The 12720-nt window shown below is 49.9% G+C and overlaps 1 long non-coding RNA gene across 1 annotated transcript; it reads right to left on the bottom strand.

Moving 5' to 3' along the window:
• Nucleotides 1-6005: 6005 nt before the first annotated feature.
• LOC125338801 lies at nucleotides 6006-9522 on the bottom strand. Its single transcript, XR_007208364.1, has 3 exons — nucleotides 9460-9522; nucleotides 7421-7429; nucleotides 6006-7377 (listed from the first exon to the last, which is right to left on the bottom strand). It is a non-coding gene; the product is annotated as an uncharacterized LOC125338801 (long non-coding RNA).
• Nucleotides 9523-12720: the final 3198 nt, after the last annotated feature.

The raw sequence follows: 12720 nt of genomic DNA, 5'->3' as shown, positions 1-12720 counted from the left end.
AAACCAATCCATAAATTCATATGGAACAGCAAAAAACCTAGAATAGCCAAAGCAATTCTAGGCAAAAAACATAGTGCAGGAGGTATCACCATACCAGACTTCAAGCTCTACTACAAGGCCATCATAACAAAAACAGCATGGTATTGGTATAAAAACAGATCGGAAGACCAGTGGATTAGAATTGAAGACCCAGAAATAAAACCGCACTCTTACAGCCAACTGATATTCGACAAAGGAGCTAAAGACATACAATGGAATAAACATAGCCTCTTCAACTACTGGTGCTGGGAGAACTGGGCAGCCATATGCAGAAAACTCAAAGTAGACCCAAGCCTATCACCATGCACCAAGATCAACTCAAAATGGATCAAGGACCTCGACATCAGACCTGAATCCTTGAAACTACTGAAGGACAGAGTAGGAAAGACACTAGAACTTATAGGCACAGGAAGGAACTTCCTGAATAGAGTCCCAGGGGCACAACAAATAGGGGAAAGACTCAACAAATGGGACTACTACAAATTAAAAAGTTTCTGCACAGCTAAGGTCATAGCCACCAAAATAGAAAGACAGCCAACGATATGGGAAAGGATATTTACCAGCACAGCAACAGACAAAGGCCTGATATCTGTCATCTACAGAGAACTCAAAAAACTAAGCCCCTCCAAGCCCAATAAACCTATTAGGAAATGGGCAAAAGAGCTAAAGAGAGACTTCACAAGAGAAGATATAAAAATGGCAAAGAAACACATGAGGAAATGCTCAACATCCCTGCTAGTAAAGGAAATGCAAATAAAAACAACCCTGAGATACCACCTCACCCCAGTCAGAATGGCCTATACTCTGAACTCAGGAAACAACAAATGCTGGAGGGGCTGTGGGGAAAGAGGAACCCTTCTCCATTGTTGGTGGGAGTGCAAATTAGTACAGCCACTTTGGAGAACAGTATGGAGGTTTCTCAAAAAGCTCAATATAGACCTACCCTATGACCCAGCCATACCACTCCTAGGCATCTATCCTAAACAGCAAAACCCAAGATATCAAAAGGACATTTGTACTTCCATGTTTATCGCAGCACAATTCACAATAGCCAAAATTTGGAAACAACCCAGCTGCCCCTCCACAGATGAATGGATCCAAAAAATATGGTACTTATACACAATGGAATACTACATAGCGATTAGGAATGGTGAAATATTGTTATTCGCAGGGAAATGGTCAGAACTCGAACAAATAATGTTGAGTGAGACAAGCCTAGAACACAGAAAACAAAGGGGCATGATCTCCCTGATATATGACTGTTAACAAAGGGAGATGGAGAGACAGTAGAGACCAAGTCTGTGAGCATTGTATATGTGCTTGATACATTGTATATTGCATATGGGTCTACCTGACCTAGACAAGGGATGGGAAAACAGGTTGTAAGATATCACAAGAAATGTACACACTGCCCTACTATGTAACTGCACCCTCTTTGCACAGCACCCTGTAAAAAAAATTTTTATGTTCAATTAATAATAAAAAAAATTAAAAAAAAAATAAATTTAAAAAAAATATGAAAAAAAAAATAAAGCCTTGCCTTGCTTTTGCATTTCAGAATGTCTGCATCTCGGTGGTCTTCTTGGTGGTGGTCTTGCGACTTGGCACAACAGTCTGTCGTCCTAGCTATTCAGGAAGCTGAGACCTGAGGATCACAGTTCAAAGCCAGCCCAGGCAGGAAAGTCTGTGAGACTCTTATTTCCAATTAACCACCAGAAAACTGGAAATGGTGCTGTGGCTCAAAGTGGTAGAGCGTTAGCCTTCAGCCAAAGAGCTCAGGGAGAGCACCCAGACCCGAGTTCAAGCCCCACGACTGGCAAAAAAACAAAAACTGGATCTTCCGCTCAAATTACTGGTGGATGACGTGTTTCCCCTGCCGAGCCTGGCTCTGGGCCCTTGGGTTTCAGGAATAGCAACACACACACACACACACACACACACACACACACACGCACGCACGCACGCACACACGCACGTGCACCCGCATGCACACACGTGGAGGACAGCATCTCCACCTGTGTCTCAGGACGCTGCCCAAAAGTGTCACGTGAGGAGCAGAGAAGCTGAGTGATCTGAAAGGAAGCTCGGCTGACTGCCCTGTCCCCTCCCTGGAGCTCAGGGTCCCCAAACCTCCCTTCCCCTTGGGGATAGAGGCAGAAATGAAACCCCTTTCTGAGGGGAAATGGGGCAGGGACGAGAAGCACCTGAAGCATGGAAGGGAAATCTGAAGCTGGACAGAGGGCTTGCCTCACAGAAGCCCGCAGATGATCGGCTGCTCTTGCCCTCCCAACTTGGGGGCCCCACCTACCACAGCCCAGAGAGAGGAAGAATATAGGCCACACTGCTGACTCACAGAGATGGGAATAGGACTCCAAATGCGGCAGTTACAAACAATAAGATGCCCATGCCTTCCGGAACAGGGGGCCTCAAACACCAGCGTTTTAGATACTCTGCTAGTCTAAGGTGAGACTTACGATTTCAATTAAAGAAAATACTGAGAGTCAGTACTCATTGTTGTTTTTTTTCCACCCAGTCCTGAGGCTTGAACTCAAGGCCTGAGCACTGTCCCTGGCTTCTTTTGCTCAAGGCTAGCACTCTACCATTCGAGCCACCGTGCCCCTTCTGGCTTTTTCTATGGATGTGGTGCTGAGGAATTGAACCCAGGGCTTCTTGTATGTGAGGCAGAAACTCTATCACTAGACCACATTCCCAGCCTAGTTTGAGGGTTTTAATTCAGATCTTTATGCTTGCTAGGCAAACATTCTACTGGTTGAGCCACAACAAGGTTTTAATTTTTATTTATTTATTTTACCAGTCCTGGGGCTTGAACTCAGGGCCTAGACACTGTCCCTGAGTTTTTGTGCTCAAGGCTAGCACTCTACCATTGAGTCATAGCTCAAAATCTGGCTTTTAGGGTTTTTGGTTGTTGTTGTTAATTGGAGATGAGGCTCACGGACTTTCCTGTCTGGGTTGGCTTTGAACCACAATCCTCAAATCTCAGCCTCCTGAGTACCAACACTGTCTGGTGTGAGCCACTGACACCTGGCTACGACAAGTGATTCTAAGCTGTCCGACACCTTCCCAGAAATGGAAACCCAGTAGCCAGCCTCTTCCATCTCTAGCACCTTCTCCTGTCCCGTCCAGCCCAGGTTCCTCCTTCCCCTTCTGACAGAGAAGGGCACCAAACTTTCCATTTGTGCTGTGCTATTTACAGTTTGTGATGAAGGTTACAAGTTTTTGGTTTTGTTTTGTATTTTCTTGGTCCTGAGTCTTGAACTCCGGGCCTGGGAGCTGCTCCTGAGCTCTTTTGCTCAAGGCTACTACTCTGCCACGTTGAGCCACCACTCCGCTTGTGATTTTCCAGAGGTTCACTGGGTCTGGTTCCTGGGTCTCAGGACTTTCCTGCACACTCTGGCTCCCTACAACAGTCTTCAGACCTCGGCCTCCTGAGTAGTGAGGATTACAGGCCACAGTGCCTGATGAATGTTGGCATTTTTTATAGCAGGTGTTTGATCTGCCTGTTCTTTGTTATGTTCCCCCCACAAAAACCAAAAAAGTTTCTTCCTTTTCTCACTTCTCCCCTGTCTCCATCTCCTCATTGATTCACAGCCTCTGTTTTCCAAGCCTTCTTGCCAAATTAGCAGGTGACACCCACCCTCCCTAGGGTTAAGAATGCCTGGCAATATGAGGGCCGGGAACGTGGCTTAGTGGTAGGGTGCTTGCCTAGCATGTGTGAAGCCCTGGGTTCAATTCCTCAGTACCCCATGAACAGAAAAAGCCAGAAGTGGCACTGTGGCTCAAGAGATCAAGTGCTAGCCTTGAGCAAAAAGAAGGCAGGGACAGTGCTCAGGCCCTGAGTCCAAGCCCCAGGACTGGCAAAAAATAAAAAATAAAAAATACCTGGCAATATGTTTGAAAAATCTGAATCCATACAGAAAAAGGTTAGAGAGAAGAGCACACAGCCAGCTTGGCGTCGGTGCTCATGCCTGTCACCCTGTTGCTCAGGAGCCTGGGATCTGAGGACTGAGGTTTGAAGTCAGCCAGGGCCAGAGAGGCCATGAGATTTTGTTTTGTTTTGTTAGTCCTGGGGCTTGAACTCAGGGCCTGAGCACTGTTCCCTGGCTTCTTTTTGCTCAAGGCTAGCACTTGATCTCTTGAGCCACAGCACCACTTCTGGCTTTTTCTGTGAATGTGATGCTGAGGAATCAACCCTCCCACCCCCCCCCCCCCACACACACACACAAATACCCAGCCACATGCCTCGGGATGCAGGAGGCCATGTCTACAATTCCCACAGAGCCAAAGACCCTCTGGGCTCTCTTGCTCCCTGGCCTCCACCACCCTGGGCCTGCTGGAGCTTTGGCAAAGCTGGTCCCAATGTCAAGTGGCTGGCTCTATCTGGATGGTCCACAGGTGTTTACACATACCCCAAACTCTATCTGACACCTCAGGCCCTAACCTAACCCTCATGCTTATCCCCGGGCTAAACACAGCTGCTTAAGCCAGAACCCCAACCAGACACAGCTCAGAGCCCCTTCCAGCCCCTCCCCACTCCTCCCCCTCTTCCTCGGAGTCTCCCACAAGCGCCTGGCTCTTCCCTTTTCCCTCGCTCTCAGCGCCCTCTCATCTCCCAGCTCAGAGCTGAGTTTTTCAAGTAGATTTTCCCAATAAATCAGCTCAGAATATGTGTCCTGAAAGGCAGATCTGACCAGGCCACATTCCACTTAAATTTCTTGGTGTCCCCACCACCTACACACACACACACACACACACACACACTCACACTCACACTCACACTCAAGCACCCAAGTCTAAACGTCTGAACTCCTAAAGTTGGGAGTCAGGGCTTTCACAAGTTAGTGCCCACCCTACCCTTCCTGTTACCAGAGGCCCAGGAAAAGACCTCATCGATGCCAAGTGCCTGTGACTCACTCCTGTAACTCTTGATACTCAGGAGCCTGAAAATTGAGAATTGGAAGTTCAAAGCTAGCCTGGGCAGGAAGGTCTGTCTGTAAGACATTTTTTTGTTGTTAGTCATGGAGCTTGAACTCAGGGCCTGGGCATTGTCCCTGAGCATTTTTATGTCAATTGTGGGGTTTAAACTCCGCGTCTGGGTGCTGTCCCTGAGCCTCTTTGTGCTCAAGGCAAGCACTCTACCACTTGAGCCACAGCAACACTTCCAGTTTTTGAGTGGTTAATGTAAGGTTCTAGGTGAGGAGCTAGCACGCAGAGAGAAGTAGAGGTGATTAAAAGGGAGTTTATTGGGGTGTGCTCCTGAGTGACTCTCCGTGGGGATCAGAGTTGCGCCTGGGCCTGGCTCAGGCAGGGTTTATATGGCTGGGGCAAAAAGCGCCTGACATCTGGGCATTTGGGGTTACATAAAAGGATGACCATAGTCCTCTGGCTACTTCCTGCTGAACGGGGGCATAGTGGGGTAGGATGCCGATTTGTCTGGGACACCATGGGGTGGGGGTAGGCAAATGAGTACACAAATGGAGGAGAAGGAGCTGATTGACCATTCCCCTGGTCATTTCCCGTATCCACTCCTGTATAAATTTTAAAAGGCAGGGGGCAAATAAGCAGATTAAAATCACAGGTCCTGCCATAGGCACTAGCCACTGGGCTGGGGATTTTGGAAGCATCCCAGTTCAGGTTGCTGGTTGGGCGTTGATGAAGCCCTTCCCGAAGTTTGTCCGAGGCTTTTTTATTTTCATCCACTAGGTTTGATTCACTAACGAAGTAACAACATTCTTCCTTCAGGAACACACAGGTACCTCCTTCAGCTGCTGTAAGAAGGTCCAGTGCCCTTCAATTTTGGAGGGCCACTCCCCCCAAGGAATCAAGCTACCTTTGGAGCGAGGCCAGATACCCAGGAGGCTGGTGTAGCCTCATCAAGCCTGTCCTCAAACTCTTGTGCCAGTTTTAGACTATGTCCTCGGGCCCCTCCGGCAAATGAAGCTCCCCCAAGGGATGTAACCAGGCTGATTCCTACCATTATGGGAAGGAAGGCAGCCATCTGAAATCGGGGGTGTGGGGACAGTTCCTGGATGATTTCCGCTCTGGTGTATAAAGTCAGCTGGGGGACAGGTGTTACCGGAAGGCAGCAGGTCACAGTCTGATTAATGCATGACAGCAGGGTTCCATTACACCAGAACATGGTCCCTGAAGGGGAAGTCAGAGTGCTACAGGCATGTTTTACTTCACAGGTTGAGTTAGTGGGCAGGGTCGGATCACAGCAGCCAGAGGTTCCACAGTAGCAGATGTAGAGAAACCGTCCTTCAGGATTCCACCAGGAGACACGAGGGTGGGGTTCCTGACACCCTGTAGGGTGGGACTTGGCAAGGGAAGATTTACAGTTTTATTGCCTCCCCCCTCCTCAGAGGGAAATGAGCATAAAAAGCACTGGGTAAGGTCAAGGCCCTGGACAGTCTGGTTTAATAAATTTACTGACTCCTGAATTATTTGGGGCCAGGTGTAAAGGGTATGTCTAGTTGAGGTGGCCTGAGTATTCTATCTTTTGCATGTAGGAGTGAAAAGATTGTCTTAGGGTCAGGAGGGAGAGCCCTGAGTTCCCTGTAGATAAACCACACCGCCTCTAGTGGGGCGTGAGCCGCGGAGTACGAGCGGTAAATTTTGGCTTCCACTCCCTCCTCCCACCTTTTTGCCCAAGGGTCAGAGATGGTGATATTCAGGGAGCATGCCCCCTGGCAGTTGGGGGGACTCCAGGAGAAGAGGGAGGACATGGGAGTCCAGGTGGCATGCATCTTGCATGACCAGTAAGGGCAGCCTCCGTAGTAGTCCGTGTACTTGGCCCCTTGCTTGCACCAGCTTTTGGTTTGGTCGTGAAAGAAACATGCATACAGTCGAGTTCCAGATCGGCCTCCTGCTAGGGTTGAGGAGTCCACCACGGTTGGTTGTATCTTGAAAGAAAGGGGCCGGGAGCATCCTGCCACTGGACAGTCCCCCCACCCTATTAGCTCAGCCTGGGTGGCATCATAGGTGGTACCTTTAGTTTCCCAGATTTTAAAGCGCCATTGGTACTGTTCTGATGTCACCAGGTGGGAGAGGGAGAGGAGAAGGAGGGCCAACCTTGGGAATGCACACCTTGGTAGGGCCCACCTGTTCCCACCTGCACCTGTCGAGGGCATGTTGGTCAGGGGCGAACTTAATCCTAGAGATGTGGTGCCAAGCCAGGTACCCAAGTAATTTTACCGCCTTGGGAGCGGTGAGGATCAGGTGTGAGTTCCGGTCCCCCGGGCTGCAGGGGCTTAGGATGTAGAGTCTTGAGAAGCACCCAGTCCCTGGTGAGAGCTCCTTGGGGCCACGTGGGGGGTCCTCCTCCTCTTCTGGATGGGGGAGGTACCGGTCCGCGTGTTCCCACAGCAGCTGTCTGGTGAGGGAAACATAGGGCAAATAGGATGCTAAAGGCAGTGGCTTGGAGGGCAGATTGGGATTAAGAAGGAAAGGCTGTCCACACATCAGCTCAAAGGGACTTAGGTAGGTTGGGGAGTGGCCCGTACTCTGGCCAGTGCAGAGGGCAGCAGCTCCATCCATGAAAGCTGTAGCTCGAGGGCTGCTTAGTCAGGTGGGTCTTAAGGAAACCCTGTGCCCTCTCAACCTTACCGGATGACTGAGGCCTGTAGGGGACAAACAGCTTCCATTCCATGCCCAGGGCAAAAGAAACCCGTTGTACTACTTGGGAAATAAAGGCTGGGCCATTATCAGATTGGAAGGAGGAAGGAAGGCCAAAGCAGGGAATGATTTCTGAAAGTAGAAATGGGGCTAGGACTCCTGCCGTTACTTTAGGGTGGGGAAGACCTCCACCCATCCCATGAGGGTGTCTACCAGGACCAAGAGGTACCTCATCCCCTTGTGGGTGGGCATATGGGTGAGATAGCCCCTCATTTGGTGGGTTGGAAAGGCAGGTCTAAGTCCGCCTTGGGGTGTGGAGGTAGAGCATGTGAAGCATGCTCGGGAGACTCAACTATGGAGGAGAGGTGGGGGTGGTAAAAGAGAGGTTTTAGGAACTGGAATGATGCCTTAGGCCCGATGTGCAGGGAGACATGAATCTGCTGGACATGGTTGTAGCTAGGGCGACAGGTAAGGCTAGTTTATTGTCTATAAAAGTCCATCCCTGCTCTCACTCCGTGCCGCCCTTTTCATGGAGGAGAGTTTTTTCAGACGGGGAATACTGGGGTGCCAAATCTGGAACCTGTAAAAACAAAATTGGGGCTGGGGCCGGGGCCGCTTACGGTTGAGTGAGTTGATGTGCCATTGCGTTAATCCTATTGTTACCTCGGGAAGCAGGGGCTTCGGCCACCCAGTGTCCCTTGCAGTGGATGATGCCCACAGCCCCCAGGAGGGAAAGGGCCTGGATTAGTCTTAAAATCGGGCAGGCATTGACAATAGGGTTTTCCTTTGTAGATAGGAACCCTGTTCCTTCCAAATCACCGCATGAAAACCCTTTTCCCCCTTGCCAGGTGGAGGGCCCTAGTAAGAGCCACGAGCTCTTGTCCTGTGTCCCCTCAGGGAGGCGCTCGGCCTCCATCGTCTGTCCTTGGTTGGAGACCATTGCGTAGGAGCCTGTCTCTTCCCACGCGCGTCCGTCCTCAAACAAAACCAGGTCCAGGTTAGAAAGAGGTTGAGCAATAAGTCCAGCTAGGGAGGTGAGGGATTCTACCACCTCGGGACAGGAGTGTTGAGACCGGGTAGAGGCGCAGGAAGAAGGGTAGCAGGATTGAACTTAGGACACTGAAGGAGTGAGACAGTTGGGTTTTCAATAAACAATTAAATAAATTCCCTGCAGGCGAGAAAGGAGACAAGAGGGTTAGGGCACAGTGACTTAAGTCCTGGAGTCAGGGTGAGGAGACCACTGTTAGTGGGGATCCCAGAGTTAGTTTGAAGGCCTCCTTAGGCTGGGTGGCTGCCGCTGCCAGGGCCCAAAGGCAGGGCTGCCACCCCGTGACCGTGAGGTCTAATTGCCTAGATAGATGGGGTATAAGAGAATGCGCCGGGCCCAGGGGTCGGGTCAGAACTTTGGGTTCCCATGGTGTCCGGGTGGTCCCTGCCAAAAACAGAGAGTGGCAGGGAGGATCAAGCATTCTGATCGACCCCAGTCACAGAGGCCAAAGGCCAGAGGAGACTTGAGCACAAGCTGGTGATTTCACGGAGTCCCCCCGCCCCCCAGGAGCAAGTCCAAACACCCTGGGAAGGGGACCAGGGAGGGGACTCACCCAATCTGAATGTGGTGGATGTGCAGAGGCTGGGCTGAGGTCCTAGTCCAATGCGGAGAGGGAGAGGTTGAGAGGGAGAGAGAGAGAGCAAGAGAGAGAGGAGGTGGAGGCCTCAGCTGGGTTTACATGGATAACCAATAGAATCCCAAACCAACAGGTGGCCGTCCACAGGATGTGCACCACTCACTTGGACAAAAGCCACGAGGTCAACTCTGATGGCCATTTAGTCCTCTTAGTAAGCTCGGCGGGCTCTGTGCCCCGGATGGAGGAGGCCTTGAGAGATGGGGAGAGGAGGGAGGCTGAGAAGGGGAGGGAGGGAGGGAAGGAAGGAGAGAGAGAGAGAGAGAGAGAGAGAGAGAGAGAGAGAGAGAAAGAGAGAGAGAGAAGGTAGAGGCCTCAGGGGATGGGGAGAGGAGAGGAGGCCAAGAAGAGGCCATGCAGCAGCAACAGATGTAAGGTTCTAGGTGAGGAGAGAGAAGGAAGAGAGAAGTAGAGGTGATTGAAAGAGTTTATTGGGGTACGCTCCAGGGTGCCCCTCTGGTCAGGATCAGAGAGGTTGCACCTGGGCCTGGCTCAGGCAGGGTTTATATGGCCGGGCCAAAAAGCAGGACAGTTAGTGGGGACTTCCAGTCAGCGGAGGCGGTTGGCACACAGTTTGTTTTCTGCAAGTCTGGGTTTGTTTCAGTTAGCCTCAGGCTAGTGCTTCTGAGGGACAGCTGTGAGCCCTCCAGAGGCCTGACAGTGAATTGGAAATAAGAGTCTCACCAGGACTTTTTTTTTTTTTGGCCAGTCCTGGGGCTTGTACTCAGGGCCTGAGCACTGTCCTGGCTTCTTTGTGCTCAAGGCTAGCACTCTACCACTTGAGCTACAGCGCTACTTCTGGCTTTTTCTGTTCATGTGGTGCTGGGGAATTGAACCCAGGGCTTCATGCATGCTAGGCAAGCACTCTACCACTAGGCCACCTGCCCAGCCCCTTACCAGGACTTTTCTGTCTGGTCTGGCTTCGAACGACTCTCAGCTCTCAGCCTCCTGAGCAGCCAGGATTATAGGAGTGAGCCACTGGTGCCCAGCTCTGTGAGATTCTTATTCCTAATGAACTACAAAAAGCCAGAAGTAGAGCTGTGGCTCAAGTACAGCACTGGCCTTGAGCACAAAAGCTCAAAGACGGTGCCCAGGTCCTGAGTTCAAGCCCCAGGACTGGCAAATAAATAGAGAGAGAGAGAGAGAGAGAGAGAGAGAGAGAGATCTAGCCAAATATTTCCACCCAACCTACTTGCCTTAAAGGCTACACAGCCAAGAGCTCACTGAAAAGGGGACCCAAGTGAATGACATGTAAGGGTGCGTGTGGGGGCCTCGGCCTTGGGGCCTTCTGAGTGTGGGCTCGACTCAGTCTCATCTCCTTTTGCAGAAGGCACAGGTGAGGCCTTAGAGACACACATCTACTCCCTTACAGGCAGAGCCACATCCAGGCCTACAATTCCAGCTGTTCCTGTCAATGAGCCTTGAGGACTGTCGGGCACACGGCTGCCCCTCTGCCCAACGCAAGCCTCACTCCCCACCCCACCTGCCTGCACCCTTCAAGCTGACCTGGAAAAAGCAAAACAGGAAGACGTGAGCCTTGGCACTCATTCAGGTTGGAACTCCAGGGCCAAACACAAGGCCTTTTTACCATAGGGGAAAAAAATAGACCATTGTTTCAGTGGGTGGAACCAAACCCTAGCAGGAGTTAGGAAAAACAGTTTCTTGGTGCCCAGAGAAGAGAACTTGACCCTAAAATATTAGGGTGGCTAAGGGAAAGGGAGGAAGGAATATGTGCTTTGTGAAAAATAGAGGTAATTACAAATAGCTCTTACTTTCCCCTAAGTTTTGGCTTGGTTTGGTTTTTTTCTCACTTAGTGCTCAGCAGGGGCCTTCTAAAAGCCGGTGGCTTAGGTGTGGCTTCCTGGAACGTAGAGAAATGGGGAAGAGATAAAGATTTATTCCCATAAGTAGGCTATTAGAGAAAAGAGCCACTCTATCCTTTCCATAATTGCTAGGATGAAAAAAATTAGAAAACCAGCTCAAAGCTTTATACCAACCAACAAGGAAACAAACCCTCCAGAAAAATATGACAGCCTGTCTTAGGGACCGAGGCTGCCTGACTTAGTAATGAACAGAAATGGCTATGCCTTAAATGGTAAGTTACTAGAACTTTCTCCCCTGACAATAAATCTGAAAACCACTTGGTTTTGATTCCAGGTTTGCTGGATGTTCACCTCATAAAATGTTGTTGACCAGGCTGGGAATGTGGCTTAGTGGTAGAGTGCTTGCCTAGCATGCATGAAGCCCTGGGTTCGATTCCTCAGCACCACACACACAGAGAAAGCTGCAAGTGGTGCTGTGGCTCAAGTGGTAGAGTACTAGCCTTGAGCAAAAGAAGCTCAGGGACAGTGCTCAGGCCCTGTGTCCAAGTCCCAGGACTGGAAAAAAAAATGTTGTTGACCAGCTAGGCTGCCCATACCCCAGCCACCTATGGTAGCCCACACCTTATAATCCCAGCTGCTCAGGAGGCTATAAGAAGGAGGACACAGTCTAAGACCTTGTGATGTTATCTGAAAAGTGAAGCAAAAGGGGGAGAGGGAATTATGGCTTAAGTAGTACAGAGGCCCTATAAGCAAGTGCTATTCTCTGAGTTATATATAACCTTGGTATGAAAAAAAAAATGTAGCTGAAGCAGGGCACTAGTGGAGTTTAAGACCTGAGAATCACGGTCCGAAGCCAGCCTGGGCAGGAAAGTCCAGAAGACTTGTTTCTAATAAATTATGAACCATGAGGAAGTGGAGCTGTGGCTCAAGTGGTAGAACACTACCCTTGAGCCAAAAAAGCTTAAGGAGCCCAGGCCCTGAGTTCAAGCCTCAAGACTAGCACAAAATAAGGCAAAACAAAACAAAAAAAAAACACAAGCAAGTTGAGATAATGTGAGGCATGAATATAGATCAGCGGGGAGTGAACATCCTTCCGGCCCTTTCCTCTTACCACATGGTCTCCTCACTCTCCTGTCCGTTTGCTTCCTCATCTTCTGCTGCTTACTTAGTCTAAGCTGCCATTTAGCAAAGAAAGCCATGCTGCCCAGTGGCTCGCGATCCCACTGGAATATTCTCGTGATGGAAGGATCTGCTGTCTACCTAAGCCATCCACTGTATTTATATGGAGAAGATTGGTTTTACAAGGAACTGCTTTTTATGTCCAAATAAAACTTATACATGCTTCCTTTTATCCATACCAGCTCCAATTCTACTCTGGCACATTTCCTTAATGGATTTTCTTTCCCTTCAATCTTTGTCTTTATTATAAAGGATAGTACATGAGGCAAAACAAATCACTTGGGCCACAATAAGGTATTCTCTTTTTTGTTGTTGTTGGTGGTGGTCATGGGGCTTGAACTCAAGGCCTGGGTGCTGTCCCTGAG

The sequence above is a fragment of the Perognathus longimembris genome, chromosome 20, assembly GCF_023159225.1.
Source record: "Perognathus longimembris pacificus isolate PPM17 chromosome 20, ASM2315922v1, whole genome shotgun sequence".
In the NCBI taxonomy this organism is placed as follows: domain Eukaryota; kingdom Metazoa; phylum Chordata; class Mammalia; order Rodentia; family Heteromyidae; genus Perognathus; species Perognathus longimembris.
The sequence above is the reverse complement of the archived record's forward strand: the minus strand, read 5'-3'. Positions and strand labels throughout refer to the sequence as shown.